At 42.6% G+C, this 23793-nt stretch overlaps 1 long non-coding RNA gene across 2 annotated transcripts; it reads left to right on the forward strand.

The window, feature by feature from the left end:
* The first annotated feature begins 436 nt into the window (after positions 1–436).
* LOC147579893 (uncharacterized) lies at positions 437–17352 on the forward strand. Of its 2 annotated transcripts, none has more exons than XR_015252283.1 (4): positions 437–4303; positions 12885–13000; positions 14119–14227; positions 16886–17352. It is a non-coding gene; the product is annotated as an uncharacterized LOC147579893 (long non-coding RNA). The 2 variants fall into 2 exon arrangements; XR_015252284.1 differs by lacking the exon at positions 437–4303 and adding an exon at positions 4310–5409.
* The last annotated feature ends 6441 nt before the right edge of the window (positions 17353–23793 follow it).

Here is a 23793-nt window from a genome sequence, read left to right on the forward strand (position 1 = left end):
ACAAAGTCTCCAAAATAGAGATGATTTGGCCTTTTTGATGGAGTGAAAAAGGATAGTATAGCTGGAGTGTAGAGAAGGAAGAGAGATTGGAGAGAATTGCAGGAGAGAGGTGGCCATAGTGACATCAGCTATGAAAAACTTTGGAAACACACAAAAATGATTGCTTGGGTGTCCTAGCTTTGGTGTCCCTCTGGTTCATCTTTCATTGTCTATAAACTATTTGGCAATGCTGTCAGGATGTGGAATACTGATAACAGTGCAAGTGATTCCTGCCTGTAGAAAAGCAAACTGTGTCCAGCAGGGAGGCAGGTGACTGTTCCCCTGTAGATATTGACCAGTTTGGCAACTATATTTACTTTCAGCATTCTTGGTGGTCTATGTATGTGTGGTTTTTTTTTTGAATCCTCCTCTGAACTAGTCGTAATATCTTATTAGTTCCCTCATTATAGTGACATGTTCATTTTATATTTGCGTAAGAGTCAAGATTTCACCTTTTATAAATAAGTATCTCTTGGAAACCTTAACCTCCTTTCTTGTCTTCCTTCCCTGATGGCTTTCTCTTATTCTCTTGTTCTGAACAAATCGTATGTCTTGGAGTAAGTCAGAAGCAGATGGCACCCTCCTCTGTGCAGAGAGAACACAGTGAAGACTTACCCTTGGTTCGCTCACTTCTGTCCTGGTTTGCTCACACAGGAGGGAGAGGAGAACCCCAATGGGTTCTTTAGGAAATGCATTGAAGTAGTTTTGGGAATGGGAAGTGGTCTATTCCCAGAGATATAAATGTCCTACAGTGCCCAAAATAGTGCCCCAAAAGGAATATATCCTATCCCAAATACCGCAAGCACCCCCAGGGAGTAACATTGCCCTTGGGTGACATTGATCTACAGAATGTTGCTCTTGTATGTGGGGGCCTTAATGACTGCCCCCAAGAGTCCTGCTGGGACTCAGACAACCATTGATTTCATTTACCAAATCACTAAATAGAAGCCAGTTTTATGGTCATATTTCCCCTCTGGCACGCAGAAATGTTTATGGCCTTCAATAAAGACTGCTCTCTATTGAGAACTGAGTTGAGTATATATTGTTTTAAACTTCAGCATCCTCCAATAAGATTTATATTCTTGTTTTGCTTAAGATTCACATTTTAATGTGGCAATAAAAACTAGTGAGATTGTTTCATTGTAAAGGATCCTATTTAGTTAATTATCAGGCCCCATGCCACAAATCACTGTATTGGGCTTCTTGTACCAGGGAAGGCTGTTATTTCTCCCTCTCCTCACATGAGTCACATGAGCCTAAGTTGTGCTGATGAGAAGAGCTGAGGTTAGAGATGGTGGGAAGAGAAGAGAGGAAAGAGATAACATTCCTGTACTGTGAACCCCTCCAAAAGGCCACCATGCATGCATTAATTCAGGAGGCAGTGTCCAGATTCTGGGGTCAGATCTTGAATCCCAGCTCTGTGACCTCAGGCACATTATTTACTGTCTCTGAATTTCTAGTCCCAAACAGGTTATAATGATGCTATATTAACCTCCTGCCTGTGTTTTGAAAATGAAATTAGGTAATGGATTTAAGGAAGCTGGCACCAAGAAAAGCAGGGAGAAAGTGTTGGATCTTTCTTTAGTAGAGGCTGACATCCTTGAATATGCATCCAGCATAATGTGCCTGATGTTTGCCAGGAGTCACCAGAACTGCAGACAAGTATCCAGATAACTGGGAGTAGACAAGAAGGCATCAGGAGGTTAGGGATTCAGGTGAGAATTTGAGCAGCGAGGAGCGATGTCTTGGGCAAGGGTCACGGCCAAATGAGGTCAGAAGCAACACATACCAAGAAGGGTGATGGCACACAAGTGAAGTGCAAGAGTGGGGCTTGTTATTAAACTGGTTAACTTCTGGGGGATTTCTGGACCAAGAGCATAAAGCCCAGAGACTGCAGGTAGTTGACAGTGGGCTGCTTCACTTGAGAAGGAAAGTGGGCTAGGTGAGGTCCGGGACCACCAGGTGAAGGCAAATCAGATAAGTCCTTCTGCAAGGCCCTTCGGCTGAAAGCAAGCTCCTCTTCCCTTGGACAGACTTAAGTTTCCTACCTTCCCCACCCACAGGGCAACGAGGTAGTATTGAGAGCAGTCCTGACAATCCAGGATGGAAGCTGTGATCAATCAATGGCTCAAACATCAGTTCAGGGTGAGCTTTTCTGCCCTGACAATGATCTGGATAGCCTCAGAGATTTCAGATGGATTTTTCTCTCTGATGTCAGCTCTGAACAATCAGTAATGGCTGCCTGGAACGCTGTCTTGAGAAATGGCTTGAAGGCCACATTTGGGAAGAATGCTGTGATTGATTATTTATGTCTGCCAAGGGCTTAGAAATGATGAGTGAGGTATACTTGCTACCTTTTAGCTGGAAGTAGCACAGCCAATTCCCCCTGGCTTACAGCTGGAGCATGCCTGTAAGATGTTGGTGGAGGAGTTTACTCATTCATGTATTCATGTATTCAGTATTTCCAGAACAGCCCCCATGGAGACAGCACTACTGCACTGGAGAGAGAAAGGGTGCCATAAGAAAAAGTTCCAAGGAATCTCAGAGCTATTTTACAGACCCAATAATGCTTTGGCACTTCATTTAGATTCAAATCAGCAAACAACCCCCAGGAAGTAAAAATTATTATCATCCCAAATTTGCAGACTAGAAAACTGAGTCTTATCTCCATTTTGGTAATACTTGCTTTAATAATCCCTGCTGTAATAATTGTCACGTCCTCAAATGCACAGTCTTGCACATCCTTCACTGAAGGCCTAGAAAAGGATGAGATAATGCAAGTACAAAATCATTTGCCCTCTTTGTCATTTAACAGCAGCCCTCCTGACACATTGGCCAGCCCTCAGCCGAGCTCTGAGTGTTTCCTAAACTGAAGGAATGCGTGTTCGGTGAATTGGCCTATATTTTATCTCCCTACAAAATAGCTATTTAAATATCCCTCGAGTATGCACTTTCTGAATCATTAAGGTCTCAGGGTGCATCAATTACACTAATTTGGGAAAGTGATCACATTCATGCAGGGCTGTTATTTTTAAAGAAAAGACATTTCAGTGTATTGATGGGGAATCGGTGTCCGGAGTATATAGATTTCCAGTTATCCCCTGTCATGGCAAGAGTCCATCGGTTTCCTTTAAGAAATGAAGAACACATTATGCCTGGTATTAACAAAGATCAATTTCAGTAAAGGAAGACATCCAACACAAGGGAGTTAAACAGAGCTGGGAATAAATGACGTAATGTTTGAAGCGATAAGGGATAAGTCATGCTGGGACTCCAAGTTCTTGTATAAGTGATGATTAAATGGACTTTTTGTCCCTGCCTTTTGCTAAAGGTGATATTTCTTTACTGTAAAGTATAATGTATCTATTTTGGCATCGTCAGTGAAGTATGCAGTTAATAATTGGGCTTCTTAAAGATTTCAGAATTCTTTGGTCTTAACGTGAAGGGAGGGCCTTATCTTTACTGCTAACTCATTTCTGTTCTTCAAACCGAAGCGACAGTCTTTTATAAGAATTTGGCTTTGGGTGTTATCTTTCAAGAAAACAGTATTCCAAACTTCAATACAGTGAATAGAGTCAAACAGACACCATGAGAATAATATGGGAGATTTTGGAAATAGAGTAAAGATAAACTCTCTGCCGAGATGTGAGATGCAATGAAAGAAAAGGAAATGATGAGGTGAATAGGAACAACACTGGTGCAGGATTTCTCTCAGCGTCTCTTAAAAAAAAAAAAAATGACAACGACAACTAAACCAGACTTTTCCTTTTTCTTTTGGGGTCCATGAAAGCTATTTAACAATTTAAGTCTATTCATATGTTTAAAGCTGGAAGAGACCTCGGATATTTCAAGATGAGAAAGCCCAGGGAGGTAGTGTGACTTACAGAGGATCACAGTGTCCCTTTCTCCTGGCTGGTAGCCATTTCTTGGTAGCTAAATTTTCATTTTTAAGAGGAAAATTCCGTTAAAACAAAACAAAACATTGTCCCAATTTTTTGAATTCTGTTTTTGATGGTGCTATTGACTTTTGAACATGCACCAGAAAATGAGCACTTTGATTGGATGCCAGGAATGTTAACTGGGGACTAAGCAGAATGCTGAGATTCTGATTCCGTGTTGCTTGAGGACTGGCACTTGTGACATCTCTAGCTCAGACACAGGGTCATGGAGGAGACAAGATCTAACCAGGAGAAAAGAACAAAGAACCTCACCTAAAAAAAAAAGAAAATGTCCATTTCATCATTTTTTCCAGGCTAACCTCTAGGTAGGTACTTCTAAGGACTTCATCTGGAATGAGAAGGTGGATCAGGAGTCAGGATTCTCAACCTCATAGACAGAGATGCACCCCAGGGTCTTCCTGAACAGGGAAGGGGCTGCCATCCTGACACCTGGAATTTGAGACCTAAGTGGGGCTTCCTACAGTTTTCTCCACTGTGAGCTGGTGCCAATGTTAGCAGGATGGGGGGGCAGTGCTTCTTAATGCAGGGAACACAAAAGAAGGGAGCCCAGAGGCCTGGGCTCTAGTCACTGCTATTTACCAGCTCCATGTTCTCTGGAAAGATCTGTTCCTGCCATTAGGCTAATTGACCTCAAGGTCTACAAGGACTGGCCACCGATCAGCCCAGTCCAGACCCCTCCCTCCCCTCGTCCACCAATTGCCATGGCCACACCCTAAACCAAGCCACCTCCTCCCTCTCCCTTTGTGCTGCCTGAAATTTGGTATTTTCACTCCTGGCTGTCTTCCTATTTCTCTCACATGTTACCAGCCTCACCAGACACATTTTTCCATCCCTCAAGACTTCTAGTTCTCTGACTCTGCTGGGCCTTCTAGTCCATTGGTGCATTCTGACAATCCCTCCTTTTGGACCATTATGTTTTTCATTGGTAGTCACTTCACAAACACTCTTCCCAATCCTCTCCTCTGCCCAGTGAGCTGTCATCTTTCCACTGATAATCAGCACCTTGACAATCCCAACTTGAAAAATCCAATCCAACCACCCCTTCCTCAAGGTCTGCTGTTTAGTGGTGCCTATGAACGCCCATTGTAGGGCCATCCTTATGCATGAGCAATGCCAACCCCTTAGCACCTGAAACTTTCTAATGACTAATTTAATCCTTTATCAGTTGCCTCAGTTTCTCTACCCTGTCCCTATTTGTAGTTTCCATTCCCTTATTTGCAGCAGATGGCTTGGCTTTATGTTCACTGAGAAGGACAGCAGTAAGGCAGTTCCTAAACTATCTCCAAGTTTCATGGAGTCTGAATGACCTGAACTGGGAAGGCCAGAGGGAAGTTCAGACAAGTGTAGCCTGAGCCAGAGGGAAGACAAGCCAAACCATAGCAGAGAATGGGAAACCAAAAGGATAGTCAAGGTAGGTTCCAGTGTAGGAGGTCCTGAAGCTGAGACAGCAGGATTCATGTAGACCCCTTCATGAAGACTGTATCTGTGTTTCATTGGACTTCCAGTTCATTCCAAATCTCAGCTAAAGACATTAGTGTCTCCTTGACCTGAAACTCTCAAATTGTCCAAACCACAAATAAATTTGCTCTGAAAGAATTTTTAGATATAGAGTCATAGATGCTGTGTAATAAAGTTGTATTCTTCATATCAAGTTAGGCTGAGGGAACTCATCTCTGAAATTTTGCAGCTCAAATACAGCCCCAGCTCAATTATTTTCCCATTTGTTTTCATCATCTGACTTCCTAGCAGGTATAGAATTTTAGCCTGGGGAAAGATTTTCACTCAGGCATCCTGCACAAGGCATGGAGTTGTAAAGATACTGACAGATCAGGAGTATGGTAGGTTGAGTGGCCCTTCTATGGTTAGCCTCACCCTCGCCTTGTGTTTACTCTCCTTTTTTTTTTTTTTTTTTTTTTTTTTTTGGTGCTTTACAGAATCCCTAAGCAGGGTGAAAGAAACTAATGACCCAGAGCAAAGGGCATCTGCTCATTGGATTTCTCTTGGTCATAAGATTTTGATGTCTTTTGGCCTTCCCTGATGCAGGAAGATAATCAATAGCAAGTTATATTTTTAGATGCAGCTTTTGAGAATCTATTTCTCATTGTGGAAAAAGCTCAGTGCACAGACAGGCCTCAGGGACCCTATGGCCAATGTGAAGGGCTTTGTCCTCCATGAAAGTTCCTGGACAAAGTTATTGAGCCTTTCTCTATGGGCATGTGTAGTGAGAGAGGGATTATGAAGCAGACAAGAGAAAGTTTCTATATAGAAGAACCACAAGCTTCTATCCAACCTCTGAGCTGAATCAACAACCCTGGAACTCCAGTTGGGTCACTGGGCCTCCCTTCTTAAGAGATAAAGTGGAGAATAGATATTGGGTTAGTGGTCAGGGGGCAGATGAACCCACCACCAAAGAGAAAAACTACTGGTCAGTAAGGAAGCTGTGGGTCAAGGCTACTTTTCAGGTATGTTTATCTAGCCATCGACATGTTTAAGTTTCAAAAAAAAAAAAAAAGGGAAGTCAGAAACCCCTTTAAATGAGCATATATTCTTCAATAAGCCAAATGTTTGTTATTTAAGGAAGCCTTGACAATTTATTCTGGAATAAAGTTAACAAACTCTGTGATGTCAGTAACAATGTTTACCTGTTAAGTTAGTTGATTTATAATAGATACGTTCACTTATTTCCAAAATAGGCTTAAGAGAAAACAACCAAAAGATTTATGGTGGCATTTTTCACCTCTTACCCTCTTTTTTTGAAGTAGGACTGAGTTTCTTATTGAAAGTGACCCTGAGTGACCCTACCTCCATGGCTTTAGCTCTCACTGGGTTCTGGTCAGAAGCCTAGAGGTAGCAATGGCTTCCCACTCTTTGTAGTCTCTGGGTGCTTCAACATGCCTTGCTGTTTCTCTTAACCCTGACCACACCTTTGTAAGAAGGCTTTTTGTTCAATGAGTGTCCTCATTGTATTTTGTTTCTTGCTAGGACTCTCATTGCTATAATCTCCAACATGGAAAACCTGTATGGTTGTAACACTTAAAATAATCTCTGTTTTTGGACCAAGTATCATCAATTTACTAAAAGAACTTGTCCTCTTTGCACTTGTACAGTGTGATATTTATGTGAGCTTCCATTCATGAAGCATCACTGGGGAAGTAATAGGCATCATCAATCCCATCTCACAGGAAAGGAAATGGAGTCACTGGAGTTTAGGAATTTGTTCAAGCTCCATGACTAATTGAGGTTACAGTGGCTAAGATCTCAGCTCTCCAGCAGGCTCTTCTAGCCCAAACGGTTCTGACCCACCAGCAGCCAAAGGAAGATGGAATCTTTATTATTTACCCTTCATCACTTTCTAAAGACTTGAGAGAAATGTTTCTGCCAAAAGGCCACCCTTAGCGCAACTTCCAACTTCAAAACAACAGATCTCCTTTCAAGACCAAGTGTGATCTTCTTCCCCTTTATTGCCACATAAGAATCCCCACAGCTTTTACAAATCATCAACATTTTACATTTGGTTCTATTTCAAAGATCCTTCAGAAATGCTGACTGGGAATGGCCAAGCTGACGTTAGCAAATAAAAAGAGTTCTCATTTAATCATTTCAGGTATGTTTCTCTCTTTATTTATCTTACTCTCTGCCTGTTACCCTGTTTCTGTGCATCCCTCTCTCTTTCCTCCTCCTTCTCATTCTATGAAAGAAAGTCATAAGAGGCCTCAGTTGGACAAGCTGACAGTCCTTTGTATGTTGAGGCACCTAGACACTAACAGTGGGAAGTCGTTGTTGCCTCTAGGCCTGTGACCAGAGCCCATGAGAACTGTAATCATGGAGGCATAATGGCTCAGCCCCTGCCAGAACTATGACACTGAAGCAGGGAGAAACAGGAAAGAAATACCCCAGTCCCTCTGTCCTCTCACCTCTGGTCTCCTGCTGGTGCTTCCCAATGGCCAAGACCAACTGTAGGCCAGAGGGCCAGGGAGCCTGGGCGATGCAACCCATACTGGTAGCTTTTTGGGCTAACAGCAAAGTAGAGATGAGCAGACAGTGAATGAAAGCAATATAAGGGGGCAGCAGATGGGGAACAAATAGCAAATAGCCAACATAGAGATGACTCTACCTACTGACAACAGTAAGACTTGTTAGTGGGATGAGTGAACAATATTTTAGTTCTTTACTTCAGCCCCTCTTCCTCCTTCCAAAATAGTGTTGATTCATTTCTTGATGAGTTTTAGGGGCCCAGTGAGAGATTGTTTCACTCTCTGGACACTTCCGTTTTCTCTACTCTCTCTGTGGCTTGTGCTCTGTTAGGTGGAGCAATTGACTTTCTTCTTTCTTGAAGTTGTGTTGGGAACTGAATCTTCTTCTTTCTCCTGTGTTCTCCTCCTTTGCTAAGTGCTAAACAGGAAGACTGATTTCCATAGATAGACCCTCAAGCAAGCCACGGCAGAGGTCTATCCCAATGGCAACCACAGATGTGGCAGGCTTGCTTCCATCCATCTGTGGATCACCTGACACAAGAGATACTCTTACCGTGAAGCTAATGAAGTTTAATTATCAGCACACCCATCCCACTCACATAGGTCCCTCCAAGGGCCTTGCAAGGGCCCCAAAATTTCATATTCATAATGTGTTCTTTTTCTTAAAGAGGGTCCTCACAATTATATAAACTTCAGGGCCAAAAAACTTGGGCCTATCCATTCCTCTATATCTTTGCCCCTGAAGACACCTTTTCTACCCATGACTAGCCTGGCAACGTTTGCAGAATCCAAAGCAGAGCCAATTAATATACGATAGATCTATTGGCAGAGACTCCTCAGACATATGGTCCAGTCAATGGGCCCAAACAAAGGAGCAATGGCAAGGTGTCACCGCATCCTAATAAAGCTGTGACAGTGAAACACAGTCAGTGACAACGGATGACAAAGGCAGGCTGCTGAGGATTGGCCAGTCACAAATGAAGCTCTGATGCTCTGCAGTTTAATAAACCTTACATGTGACACCAGGGGGGCAGTCACCTCCTCTGATGGCCAGCCAACTTGTACACCTGCTTTTTGGGGAGGTGCGGTGAGGAGAGCACAAGCAGGCTTGTTCTGCTAGCCTTGCCAGGACAGAACCTGGTCCAGGCTGCGGGCAGCCAGCGGGTGCTCTACACCTGGGTGTATTGTGGATGCCAGCCCCGGGTTAGGTCACAGAGATCGAGTTGTGGATCATTAGTTCCAGCCCCGGCTAACACTGCCAAGACCTGGGTTAAGTCCTCGCCAGTCAGGCTTCTTTTCATTCACAGTCACAAAGTACCTGTTAGGTCTCATGCTCGTGGTGCCTTCAAGAGTGACTGAGTTTAAGTCACTTAATGCTGATCCTTCCCTCCTCAGAAAAAAACGGCCAAAGATGCCATCCAGGTTGAGAACTTAGTAGGTGACAGCACTGGTGATGAAAGAAAAAACAATGAACAAACATTTCCTTTTTTGAGAGAGAAAGAGAAACAGAGCATGTGCGCACAAGCAGGAGAGGGGCAAAGAGAGAAAGAGAGAGAGAGAGAATCCCAAGCAGACTCGATACAGGGCTCAATCTCATGAACCATGTGATCATGACTGAGCTGAAATCAAGAGTTGGACGCTTAACCTACTGAGCCACCCGGGCTCCCTGAAAATTTTCTTTATGTTGGCTTATCATTTCAGTACCTACCAGAACCTTATTTAGGGACAGAAGAGGAAGAAGAGAGCTGGAGGAAAGAGGAAGGAGGGATGAAAGAATGTGACACTCACAAGAGGGATGAAGAACAAAGGCTCCGGAGGGGTAACTAGCTCTATGACCTTGGGCAAGAAACTTAACATCTCAGGGCCTTAGTTTTCCAATTTTGTAAAATAGGAATAAAAATAGTGCTTACTTCCTAGGAGGCTGTGAGGATTAAAAGAATTAACACATGTAAAACCCTGTGTGTGTTCCTAGCACAAAGGAAGAGCTCCATAAATACTAATAGGATTTTTTTTTATGTACTTGCATAACCTCTCAGGCTAGGAGCTACCATCTTTGTGGGACTAAGCTCTGTCTTTGCATAGAAAGGACTAGGGCTCTGAGCTTACCAGCCACAGGGCATTGACCCCTTCACTATCCCCTTCAGCACCTTCCATCTGTAAAGTAAGAATGCCAATAATCTCCGTCTTAGCAAGTTTGTTCCAAGAAGCAAATGAGGCAGGAATCATGCCTGAGTTTTTCTTCCCTGTGAAGGACGGCGGAATGGCTGTGTTATTTGGAAATCATAAAATTAGTCAGACACTTGTAGTTTGCCCGAACCTTTTATGCATGAACCTCTGTCCTGTGACGCGTGTTGCCATACTGGATGCTCAGGCTCCCTGAGAAAAGCCAATCTTACCTCTGCAGGCTACTGATGCCCTGCAGGGCTCCATCCTGGAGCGAATTCACTTCAGAAGAGTCACTCCATGGTGGGGTGCTAAGGACTGGTCCCAAGCTCCTGACATCATGAGTCGCTTCGAGCTGCACGTTGTGTCCACGAGCTCTCTAGGCAGCTGGGCTGCAAGGAGGTGCTCTCAGCCTCGAGGACAAGGACAGGCTCACCCTGGCACATGTTTGCCTACTCCTTTCCAGCTGGCAGCGCTGCTTAATGAACTGCGCCCAGTGTCACAAGGAAAGGGGCTTTTTGATGGGCAGAGTTATTAGCGCTTCGTTCTAATTATGCCTCCTGGTGTTTTCTTCACTGTGCCCCTCTCACTTCACCTGACGGTGCTGTTAGCGTCACCCAGACACGTTGGTGACGAGCACACTGAACCACTGCCGATGGGGATGAATATCAGGCCGACTGGAAAACAAAGCTTGTTAGCCTTCTCTTTCTTGTGTGAACCCCGTAGGCCTTTCTGGCCTTGCCTTGTGGGGGAGCCCAGAAAGGGCCTCTTTTCGGAGATTTCTGGATGGAATCTGATTTCTAACATCTGGTGCAGACAGCCCATTCAGGAAAGGAAAAGAACAATCCTTCAGGGGGCTCCTTAATGTCATGTCAACAATGTGATAAGAGAAGGGAGAGAAGAAATACACCCAGCCCTTTCAGGTAGCTCTGGGCACATGGGACTGAGACAGGAAGTGCGAGAGGGACAGAAGGGAGGCGACCATCTTCTCCTGTAGAAACGACTCCTGCCAGTCTCTGGATCAGCACTGTGAGAACTGTTCTCAGAATGAGAGGGATCGCTCAAAGGTTAGAGGTTATTGAAGGAAGGTTCTCATGGTGGCGAATTCTCTTGACATCTGTCTGAAAAATGTTTTTTCTTTCTCTGTATTGTCGTGAAAGACATGTTCACAGGGTATACCATTTTCGATTCTCAGCCTTTTGGAGCTGGTTTTCCTCTACTTTTGGCTTCTGTGTTGCTGTTGGAGAGGCTTGTGGCTGTCAGTTGCCGTTCCTATGATCCAAGTTCCCTCTCTGGCTGTTTTTAAGATCTGTTCTTTGCCTTCGGGGTGAAAGCAATTTTACAAAAGTGTGTCAAAGTGTGGATTTTTTTTCTTTGTTATCCTGCTTGGGATTTATTGTGATTCCAACCTGGAAAGTCCTCAGCCTCTACTCTTCTAATACTGCTTCTTCCTATTTTCTATACCATCTCTTTTGGGAAACTCTGCTTGACTTTGTGGTTGACCTTCTCTCTCCTCTGCATGCCCGTTTCTCAGGCCTGTATCGATGGGAACCCCAGGAGACTGGGGCTGACAAAGTTCTGTTCTTCCAGAAAGAATTTGCATTTGTGCTGCTGCCATCTGCCAGGGTGCTTTCAACATCGGGCTGAACTAATTTCCTGGTAATTAATCTCCATGCTTTTTCGTATACAGAGATAGTGCAAATTCAAGCCCCAGACCTGCCTGGAAACAGTTCTGTGGTTGGGATACTTATTTGGTAGAGATTTTTCTTTTTCCAAGGGCCAAGGCAGGCTGAGACAAGTTTCCTCGTTTGTGTCCTTGTGAAGCAGAATTTTCTTTCCTTCCACTGAGGGAGTAGTGTGTGGGGAACCCCTGCCATTCCAACTGCCCGCCTTCCACAGCATGGCCACGAAACCCAAGGCACTGAAATAGATGAAGGGGTCCGAGAAACCCTTAAGGACAGTTGCTGTCTTCCATGGCCACTTTATCTTTATATCCTGAGTCTTTCTCCACTGCCCCAAGGGTTCTGAATTTTTAAAACATATTATTCATAAATAATTATTTAAATTATTCAATTTAAAAAATTGTTGTTTGCTTGTTTAGTTTGGAGTGGAAAGGTTTTCAGGATTTCTGGTCCAGTACATCTCCAGAAATGGAAGTCCACATCTCCACGTATAATCCCCTCTCTGAAGAATTCTCCAACTTCTCACTCACTTGATCTTCCTTTTGTTCTCTGTAGGCTGGCATGTGAGTAGCTAAAGCTCTTCACCATTAGCAGAGATGGCCCTCATCACAATAGGAGGCATGAACGGCAATCTCGTATCACGTGGGAACAAAGTGTTAGAAGCCCTGTACGTTTATCTCAGACATTGCTTAGTTTCCTTTTTTTTTTTTTTTGTATATGCTTTATCACGTGCACATTGTGTTAGTATGGTAGTACATGCTTGCAATCTATTAATAAATAAATATACATTTGTTTTAACTGATAGGAGTATATAGTCATGAGAGTTTGGACACTCCACTACCTTCTGAAGTCGTTGGAGGTCATTCTCTCCATTCCTACGACTTGTATGGCTGGAGAGAAAACATTCATTCAGAACTTTGCAGACACTGAACTCTACTTCCTCAGTCCAAAAACAAAAGGTCTGGCATAGATCATGACAACATTATATTATATGTTTATAATATACTGGGTTCTCCCAGTACCTTGCCTGGGGCTGTGTTCGCTCTGAACCTCCACTGCCTTTCCAGGTCTATTTGATGCATTTCCTTGGCCCGTCCATCTGTGTTCCCTGTCTGGGGTATGTTTTCAGGCCTCTGAGGATACATTTCACCCTGGAAGTGGACACAAGCAATCAGAGTTCAAGGTAACTACGCAGCCAAATGACCACTGCCAAGGCTTTCTACCAACAGGAGCTAGAGAGTCAAAACTTTCTTCTCCGTATTGAAGCTGAGTTCCAGTCTTGAAGTGCTTTCCTGATGGTGATTCTAGAACCCTCAATTCACAATATGACTCCAAATGGGTCATATTGCAAGAAAATAGTCAGTCTGGAGCTATTTACTGTTCTTAGTCTTAGAAGATAGTAAACAGAAGGCTTACATGACAAATATTATAAAATATATGTGTGTGTTTGTGTATAAATTGGCATAATCCGTAGGTTTCATGCCATCCTAAGAAAAGCTTTTAGATACAGAATTGTGGTACTCTGGTTTATCAGTATGGAGAACTTACAGTACAAATGAACAAGAAATTTTGTGCTATAGTCCTTGTGTGCACTGTCCCCATCATCACACAGACACATGAATTGTGGGCATGTCATAGCTGGGTCACTCCCCAAGTCATTCAAAGCTGAATCTGGCATCATTTTGTTCTCAGAATCTTTGAGAACTCTGGGTCCATTAGTGTGGATGAAAACAGGTTTAGACCGCTTTATGACAGTGATGTTATCACCTCCTGTGTGGTCAAGTGAAACAAACGTGGTCTCCAAATAGGCTTGTGTTTTCTGAGCTAACAGCCCTCCCCTGTTTATATTTTGTCCTTAAGGAGGATATTTTTTAAAAGCCTATTTCACAGAATCAATTTTAGTGGGCCCTTTAGAATGGGAGGTGAGCTGAAGGCAGTTCAGTTTGTTTTAACAATAACTTTAGCTTATTGAAGCAAACATTAGTGTATCACGTCCCCATATGGCAACCATTAGAGACAAGGGAAGCTTAAGAAGTGTATTGCTCTGAGATAGCTCATAAAAGAATTGTAGACATTTTTATAGGACCTAAAGATACCACCAATAGAATAAGGACAGAACCCATTTGTAGATGATAGGTGAGAAGAGGAAATCTTTGAGGAATCAAAAGGTCTTCCCTCTACAGTATACAAGGTAGAAAAGAGTTCAGTTGAGAGGTCTGTGGTTCATGTGCATATTAATTAATTTATTTTCTCAGTCAAATCAGTCAACCGACGTTGATTGACCACCTACTATGTTCCCAGATGTGGTGGGTTCTGAGGATGCAGGGATGAACAAGACACAATCCCTGCTTCAAGGACTTGCACACAGTTGATGGACAAGGAAGGAGGCCACTGAGTGAAAGGGGAGAGTGTAAGTAGTAGACTGGGTGGGGGTGATGTGCCAATACATGTGGGGGATACATGGATGCTTCATACCTGACCTGCCAGTGCAAGTCTGTGCTGTGGGTTATTCCAAGCAGGCAGAGCTGGAGGTACAAAAGCTGCAAGAGGGAGAAAACAGGGTGTCCTTGAGCAACTTCAAGTAGTTCTTTTTTTTTTTTTAATGTTTCTTTATTTATTTTGAGAGAGAGCTCAAGCGAGAGAGGGACAGAGAGAGAGGGAGAGAGAGAATCCCAAGCAGGTTCTGTGCTGTCAGTGCAGAGCCTGATGTGGGGCTCAATCCCATGAACGTGAGATCATGACCTGAGCCAAAATCAAGAGTTGGACACTTAACCAACTGAGTTTACCCAGGTGCCCCTGCAAGTAGCTCTTTATGGCTTCCACTAGTTTTAGGAAGGGAATGTCAAGAGGTTACACTGGAGAGGTAAGCAAGGATCCAGACCACAAAGAGACTTTGGTGATTCCCAGCAGTGGAAAATCATTGAAAGCTTCTAAGCAGAGGAATGAGGTGATCAAATTTTCATTTTAGGAGGATGGTGTTAGTAGTAGTATGGGAAATGGCTTAGAGCCGGGAAAGGTGAGGATGGGAGGCAAGTTAGGAGCCTGGAAAGGCAATCAAGTCAAAGGATAAAAGTGGCTTGAGCTAAGGTAGCTGACGTTGAGACAGAGAACAGTGAACGACTGACGATGTGTTAGGAGGGTAGAATTAGCAGGACTTGAGAATGAGTTGAATGTGGGAAAAGGAAGCAGGAGAGAAGCTAAGGCTAAATAAAGCTTGTGTTACTGGCTGGGAGAGATGTAGTGTTCACTTACATGGCAGACACTGGGGAAAGAGGGGGTCTAAAGGGGACACCACTGCGTTAAATTGTAGAGATCTCACATTTGTCTCTGGGCTCTCCAACAGACTCTTACACATACATTTCTCAAGCTTGGTACAGGGAACTGGCAGGACTTAGAAATGTGGGAGTCCCCAGCCTATGGTTGGTAACAGAGACAATGGGAATGGGATGAGATTATCCCAGGTAGAGAGTAAAGAGGGGGATCTGAGGACAGACCCTGAGGGAACCAGCCTAAGGATCATGAGGCAACCGGAGGATCAGCAGAGAAGTAGGAGACCAGGAAAATATGATGCCAGAGTGAATATGTGAAGGGGTAAGAGGAGAAGGGGGAGAGGGGGGGAGAAAAAGGGTGAAGGAGGGCAAGTGTCCATGATTCTGTAACTAGCAGATCTCCAGTGGCCTGGGCAGGAGCAGTTTTGGTAATGTGACAGGAGAGCAATTGCAGAGTGACTGGATGGTGGGAAGTGGAACCTGGGGGCAGGGCTAACTTTCTCCTTCAATATTCTACCTGTAAAGGGAAGGGCAGATGAGGTGGCAAGTGACACACGGATGATAAGACACAAGGAGCAAATGATAGGAGAGACGAGATGATTCCAGTGCTGATGAGAAAAGAGCCAATAAGGAAGAAGGGGCTCAGGAAGTAGGAGTCAGGGTGATGATTAGAGAGGGGTCCCTGACAAGAGGGCTTGCCTGGGTCCAGAGTGCAGGGGTGGGGCAGGCTTTAGACAGAAGGGCAGACCCAAGAACCACGGAATCCCAGGCGCATTCACCAGTGTTTATGCTCTCACTTCTGGAATCAACTTGGGGTCAGCGAGGTGGCTTCACTCACTGATCTTGGCTGGACTTCCCTGTCTGAGACTCAGCAGTTGTCAGCTAATCTGGATGAGTTTGTGGTAACTGGAGTGACTGAAGTACTCTGTTCCATATGAACCTCAGCCTCATCCTGGGACCAGTGGGCTAACACAGCTTGTCATCCTGGTGATTGTGGAGGCACAGGGGAGCAAGCTCCAGTGCCCACACCCATTTGCAGCCTGTTGGTCGCGTCTGCTAATATCTCTCTGGCCAAAGCACGTCACATGGCTGAGTCACCCTCCCACCACACATGTTGCAAAGTTAAATGGCAGAGAGCACAGGTTCAGGGCTGGATGAAGAATTTCTTAACACAAAGAAAAATACGGTTTTGACATTTTGTCAAACACAAGAAGAAAAAGAAGTTTGCAAGTATCCAAGGGAAAAAGACAAATTAAAGGCTTAGTCATTCCCTCTTCCATTCAGGCCAAGGTGCTGCTGTATTATTTATGTCTGGAAAGGTTAACACTCAGCTGTGGTTAATGAGTAAAGCAGTCTGGAGGAGAACGGTCCGTGATAGGGTCAGCACTACCTTATAAAACTTGACGACAGCAAAGTCAGCTTTATTGCTTTTGTAGAGAGGGGGAAAGCCCTCTACCACCTCGATGGAGTAGGTTGAATCTGCTTTTGGGCAAGAGAAAAAAAATATTCTCTCCAAGTCTTGTTTACAAGAAAAGAGTATTGAACTGTGGAAGAGTTTAAGAGCGTGTGTGGGGAGATAGGAGTGTTTGCCAAAGAGAGGACAAGACAGCTGTGGGTTGCATCCATATTATACCTGGACAGGCAAGAAATGAGCTCCTATCTACAAAGCCAGATCTCCCAGGGCCAAACTGAAGGGTTATACTGGGGGTCAGGAAGGCGAGTCTGTGATGAGGATGTTTTCCCCATCGGCTTCAACCATCCCAAGTGACCATCACTTGCCCTTCTCCTCCTATTTCCAGGCAGATCCATTCTACATATACCCACCTCTGCTTTGGAAGCAGAACTGAAGCGTGCTGCTGTGAATTTTATAAACAATTCGCCAAGGTGTACACGGTTGTCACCTATGGACCTTGTGCTGACATAAATTGGGGCTCTACACGTGGCATCTTTCACTTCAGTGTAGTGTGAAATATGCCCTGTTGGGACATTGATGGAATACAGTACCTGATTTTAACTAAACTAACTCTCAGAAAATAAACACTTGGCTTTAAAAGTTTCCTGCCAAGAAATAGCAGTTGGAAGATTTATGCGGACAGACAATGTGGAAATGGCCCAGCTGACCATGAGCCCAGCACGTAAATGCGCTCTGGGTCAGCCATGCTGCGAGGTGCAGCAGTGGTGATCTGATCACTTCTGACGAGACGTCAGCCAAATGAAAAACATGGAAACGATGATTCTTTGAAATACATGTTTACATCCACTGTCATTAATCTGCCTCAAATGTTAGGCTGCATGTGAGTAGGAAGTCACCATGAGTAGCAGAATGTCCAAAAAGTAAGCATTCAGAATGAAGACACAAACTTCTAAAATAGCGTTGGCATTATTTTAGGTTGGGTGTCACCCAATCCACTATTTTTTTTAAATGTCAGTGTACAACAATTAAGAAGCATCTTTAAGGATTTCTTAGAAGAAGCAAAAGATCATGCATATTTTTTCTGTGTTCTTCCTTCTATGGTAAAAATGGCTGAAACAGATGTGGAAAAGAATATGTTCACAAACTAGAATGGATTCCTTGATCAGCAAATAGTATTTAAAGATGCACAGAAAACATGGTTGAAGGTTAGAAGAAATGTGTACAGACGAATTATACTGAGTGGGAGGTTTGTTATGCTTTGGGGTGAAAGTACAGATGTCTGAGTTAATGGTATTACTAGGTTATTTTTCAATAATGAACTTTGTAAGAACAAAGTGTGTGTGTGTGTGTGTGTGTGTGTGTGTGTGAGAGAGAGAGAGAGAGAGAGAGAGAGAGTCACTAATGGAATGAGGCACTAAGAAGATGTATTCTCCATAGAAAATGGCTTCTTGAAAACTTAGTGAATGTTAGCACCAAAGGAACAAGTGGTTTGATTGGAGGAAAAAAGGATTTGCAAGTCAGGCTACAGATTTGCCCCATGTGTGAAATTCTTTAATTCATTTGTCCTAAGCAAGATATTGCAGCAAAGAAATGAAAGCCAAATGAGTGCCTGTGTGGCTCAGTCAGTTAGTAGACAGACTCTTGATTTTGACTCAAGTCATGATCTCACTGAGGTGGACTCAAGCCCCAAGTTGGGCCACATGCTGAGGGGCCTGCTTGGGATTCTCTCTCTCCCTCTGTCTTTGCCCCTCCACTGCTCATGCTTGCTCACACTCTCTCTCAAAATAAATAAATAAATAAATAAACGGCAATCCCTATCAAAATAACACCAGCATTTTTCACAGAGCTAGAAAAAACAACCCTAAAATTTGTATGGAATCAGAAAAGATCCCAAATAGTCAAAGCAATCTTGAAAAAGAAAACCAGGGGCGCCTGGGTGGCGCAGTCGGTTAAGCGTCCGACTTCAGCCAGGTCATGATCTCGCGGTCCGTGAGTTCGAGCCCCGCATCGGGCTCTGGGCTGATGGCTCGGAGCCTGGAGCCTGTTTCCGATTCTGTGTCTCCCTCTCTCTCTGCCCCTCCCCCGTTCATGCTCTGTCTCTCTCTGTCCCAAAAATAAATAAAAAACGTTGAAAAAAAAAATTAAAAAAAAAAAAAAAAAAGAAAAAGAAAACCAAAGCCGGAGGCATCACAATCCCGGACTTCAAGCTGTATTACAAAGCTGTAATCATCAAAACAGTATGGTACTAACACAGAAACAGATGCTCAGATCTATGAAACAGAATAGAGAACCCAGAAATGGGCCCACAAATGTATGGCCAACTAATCTTTGACAAAACAGAAATAAATATCTAATGGAATAAAGACAGTCTCTTCAGCAAGTGGTGCTGGGAAAACAGGACAGCAACATGCAGAAAAATGAACCTGGAACACTTTATTACACTACACACAAAAATAAACTCAAAATGGATGAAAGTAAACATAAGACAGAAAGCCATCAAAATCCTCGAGGAGAAAGCAAGCAAAAACCTCTTTGACCTCGGCCACAGAAACTTCTTACTCAACACGTCTCCGGAGGCAAGGGGCACAAAAGCAAAAATGATCTACTGGGACCTTATCAAAAGAAAAATCTTCTGCACAGTGAAGCAAACAATTGGCAAAACAAAAAGGCAACCAGTGGAATGGGAGAGGATACTTGAAAACAACATATCAGATAAAGGAATAAAGGACTAGTATCCAAAATCTATAAAGAACTGACAAACTCAACACCCAAAAAACAAATAATCCAGTGAAGAAATGGGCAAAAGACATGAATATATATACTTCTCCAAAGACATCCAGATGGCCAACCGACACATGAAAAAATGCTCAATATCACTCATCATCAGGGAAATACAAATCAAAACCACAATGAGATACTACCTCACACCTGTCACAATGGCTAACATCAACAACTCAGGCAACAACAGATGTTGGTGAGGATACGGAGAAAGAGGATCTCTTTTGCACTACTGGTGGGAATGCAAACTGGTGCAGCCACTCTGGAAAACAGTATGGAGGTTCCTCAAAAAATTAAAAATAGAACTATCCTACAACCCAGCAATTCCACTACCAGGTATTTATCCAAGGGATACAGGTGTGCTGTTTTGAAAGAGCACATGCACCCCAATGTTTATAACAATATTGACAATACCCAAAGTACAGAAAGATCCCACATGTCCATTGATGGATGAGTGGATAAAGATGTGGTATATATATGCAATGGAGAATTACTCAGCAATCAAAAAGAATGAAATCTTGCCATCTGCAACTATGTGGATGGAACTAGAGGGTATTATGCAGAGCAAAATTAGAGAAAGACAAATAGCATATGACTTCACTCATGAGGGATTTAAAATACAAAACCGATGAACACAAGGGAAGATAAGCAAAAATAATATACAAAAAGGAGGAAGACAAAACATAAGAGACTCTTAAATATAGAGAACAAGCAGAGGGTTGCTGGAGGGGTTGAGGGAGGAGGGGATGGGCTAAATGGGTAAGGGGCTTAAGGAATCTACTCCAGAAATCATTGTTGCACCATGTGCTAACTAACTTGGATGATAAATAAACAAACAAACAAAAACACAAACTTACAAAGAAGTAGAAGTCAGAATTTCATAGGGCAATACTCTCAAACCTGAACGTGTGTGTGAGCCACCTGAGGTCTTGTAAAATGTAGATTTTGATTCAGTCGTCCTAACCTGTCCTGGATTCTGCATTTCTAACCAGCTTCAGGTGATGCTGCTGCTGCTGGTCAATGTACCACACCTCGAGTAGTGAGACCATACAGAAACAGAGAATGTAAGGGTTGGTATTAATTTTACAAAAATGAGATCATCTGCAATGTAGTAAAATATTTCTTTTGTAATGACACGTGGAGTGATCATGCAAATCATTTGCACTGCGGAGAGGTTAGCTGGTTATCTTGTGGCAAAGTCCTTAAGAGTGGTCATACAGGAGGTTGTGTTTTTGCAAAAATGCAATTTTGTGTTTTGCTGCTGGTGGTGTTTTTGCAAAAATTCAATTTTGTCAAATTTCTGATCTTTTAAATAATGTCAAATAACGATTAGATTTCTACCTAACAAGTAGAATACATACATATGTAATACACACACACACACACACACACACACACACACACACACACACACCTAATCTGTTCCTCAATGTAAAAGTGGCAATTTAATAATGAGTGAGAAAGTAACCGACCTTCAGAAGAAGCTGGTGCTATAGAGAAACCATTGTTTTCATCATTATGTGACATTGTTGAACATGACATAGGCACCACCTATGACATCTTTCATGTCTTCACACTAAGACACTGGATTTTCTAGCATTTAAAAATCAATCACACAATCTTGAACACATTTTACAAAAATATAAAAACATAGCTATATTCCATCAGTGTCCCTTCTGATTCATTCATAAGAAAATTAGGTTGAGATCAGAAAACACAGAAAGGTATTAGCTGAATTTCCACAAAACATTTGCATAATTGGTGAACATGACTGAGCAAAGAATACCATGATTTAGTAAGAGAGGCTGATGGTGCAAGCCTTCCATTTGGATCTATCAAGTGTGTTTTTTACCTCAGACAGCAATTAAAACCTAGTAAGAAAACAAACCAAACTTAGGACGAAACCATTGAATGATTGTATCACAAAGTCCTAAACCAAGATTTTAAAACAGAAAGCAGCATACTGAACTGCATTGTTCCCACAAAGAATATTAATAATATGTAAAAGATTTTAGTGAGAGTAAATATTGCCAATAACAAAATAATTACTTAAAAGTATTACTTGTTTCTTTATCTTATCCTTTTTAAAATTTATATTTTTGTGTATATCTTCATGTACAGAAAACATTACTACTGTAGTATATCTGAATAACTTTTAAATAAATAATATACATTTTGAGGTTGTTTACTTTTTTAATGTTTATTCATTTATTTTGAGAGAGAGTGTGAGCAAGGGAGGGGCAGAGAGAAGGAGAGAGAAAGAATCCCAAGCAGGCACCCCAGTGTCAGTGTGGAGCCCGACACGGGGCTCAAACTCACAAACCATGAGATCATGACCTGAGCCGAAATCAATAGTTGGACACTTAACCAACTGAGCCATCCAGGCACCCAAAGGGAATTGTTTACTTTTTAACTAATGGGGTGTGCAATACAAAAATATCAGAGGACGCTGATATAAATTAACACTATGAACTCTGGTCATTTTCCTTCATTCATTCAATCAACATTCACTACACACCAATATTGTCCTAATGAGTGGTGATTGCATATACATATTCTAAAAGACATTGAAACTCAGGGTGATCAGATTTTGTTAGCAATATGCAAAAACTGAGTAGGCCATCACCATAGAAAGAAGAAAAAAATCACCCTTTACGTTGGATTGGGCAGCTGTGCTGTGGAATGCCCTGGGTCTGGATCATTCCTGTTGAGCACTCAGTGAGCATTTATTGAACTCCAGCATGCCTGGTGAAGGAACGTGGTCCCAGAGATATTAAAGTGACTTCCGGTGGATCTCTGCTGCTGATTCATGAGGTTAGCCACCGATTGGGACCAGCACTCTTCAGAGGAGCTTAAATGCCCAATCAGGAGCTTTGTCTAAATGTTGCTTCATTTTTCCTTTTAAGAGCGCTATGTCTTTTGTTAGAAAAAGAGTTTCTGGGGAACTCTTATCACAAAAAATGCTTTGTATAAACTGCCTCTTGTGGAACCATTGCTATGGCTTCGCTAAGTCCTGTTGTACATGATCACTAGTTTAAAGAACTCCCAGTGGGAAAACAACATAAAGGGAGATATTTGAATCTTATTTAAGGACAAGTAGAAATTACTTTCTTTGTATTAGGAAGAACCTGAGGCAGAATCATGTGTTCAGGATAAAGGAATAGGTGTTTTTCTCCCTCTTCCTAATTTTGTTACAGGGAAGAGAAATAAAAGAGTTAGGGTTGAGAAAAAAAGGAGTTGAAACACAAGGGGAACTAAGTCATCAGCAGGCTTTAAATGAGGATGCAGCTAGCATCTGAGAGAAGCCACAAAGCTTTGCAGTATAAATCTAGCCTGAAGGTCCAGCTCCACATGTCAGCCTTGAAGCATACTGGCTAGAAGATGGAAATTACAGTAAAGTAAAAAGAACATACTAATCAGAGCATGGCTATGGGAGAAGAGTTATATTTAATGGTAACTGATAACTAATGTATACACAGAAAAAAATAATGTTTCTCTAAGAAAAATGGGGTTTTTTTGTTTTTTTATTAAAAAAATTGTTTTACGTTTATTCATTTCTGAGAGACAGAGAGAGATAGAACATGAGCAGGGAAGGAGCAGAGAGAGAAGGAGACACAGAATCCGAAGCAGGCTCCAGGCTCTGAGCTGTCAGCACAGAGCTCAACGCGGGGCTGAAACTCACGAACCATGCGATCATGACCTGAGCCAAAGTCAGACACTCAACCGACTGAGCCACCCAGGTGCCCCTAAGAAAAATGTTTATTCTCTGAGAATAAACAGCTTTATTGTCTATTGTTTCAAGTCAGCAATTTTAAGAAGTATACTAAGGGCTCCTGGGTGGCTCAGTTGGTTAAGTGTCTGACTTTGGCTCAGGTCACAATCTCACAGTTCTTGAGTTCAAGCCCCACATCTGTGTTGACAGCTCAGAGTCTGGAGCCTGCTTTGGATTCTGTGTTTCCTTCTCTCTCTGCCCCTCACCCACTCATGCACCACCCCCTCCCCCCCAAGAAAAAAGTATACTAAATAGTTAATAACTAAAAAGTAGAAAATAAGTTACTATGTTTGGACTTGGGCAAACAAACATCATTTGAATCTAAAGAAAAACATTGCCCAATAGTTTGCCCAAAATGATTAAGACACTGCCACTTGGTGGCAATGTGTACTAATTGCAGGAAAAGAACCCACTGTGTTTTTTTTTTTTATCTCAACTTTGAGAATGGAGATTGAGTTTTTCTTCTTTTTGGTCCTGTCTTCTAAGGTGATATGGATTTTCAAAGCTATAAAAGTAAACACTGCACAGCTAATTGTTTCAACAAATCATTATTGAGCACCTACATGTCACCAGGTACTATTCCAGGTACTGGGGACACAGGGGTGAATTGGAGAATTAATAGCTATGCTTTCATGTGTTTCAATTCTGGTGAGAAAATAGGTAATGAATGAATGGATGATTCCTTTTTTTTTTTTTTTTTTTTTATTAAAAATTTTTTTTTTCAACGTTTATTTATTTTTGGG

Source organism: Puma concolor, chromosome B3 (assembly GCF_028749965.1).
Source record: "Puma concolor isolate L17-30 chromosome B3, mPumCon1.1.hap2, whole genome shotgun sequence".
Taxonomy (NCBI): Eukaryota; Metazoa; Chordata; class Mammalia; order Carnivora; family Felidae; genus Puma; species Puma concolor.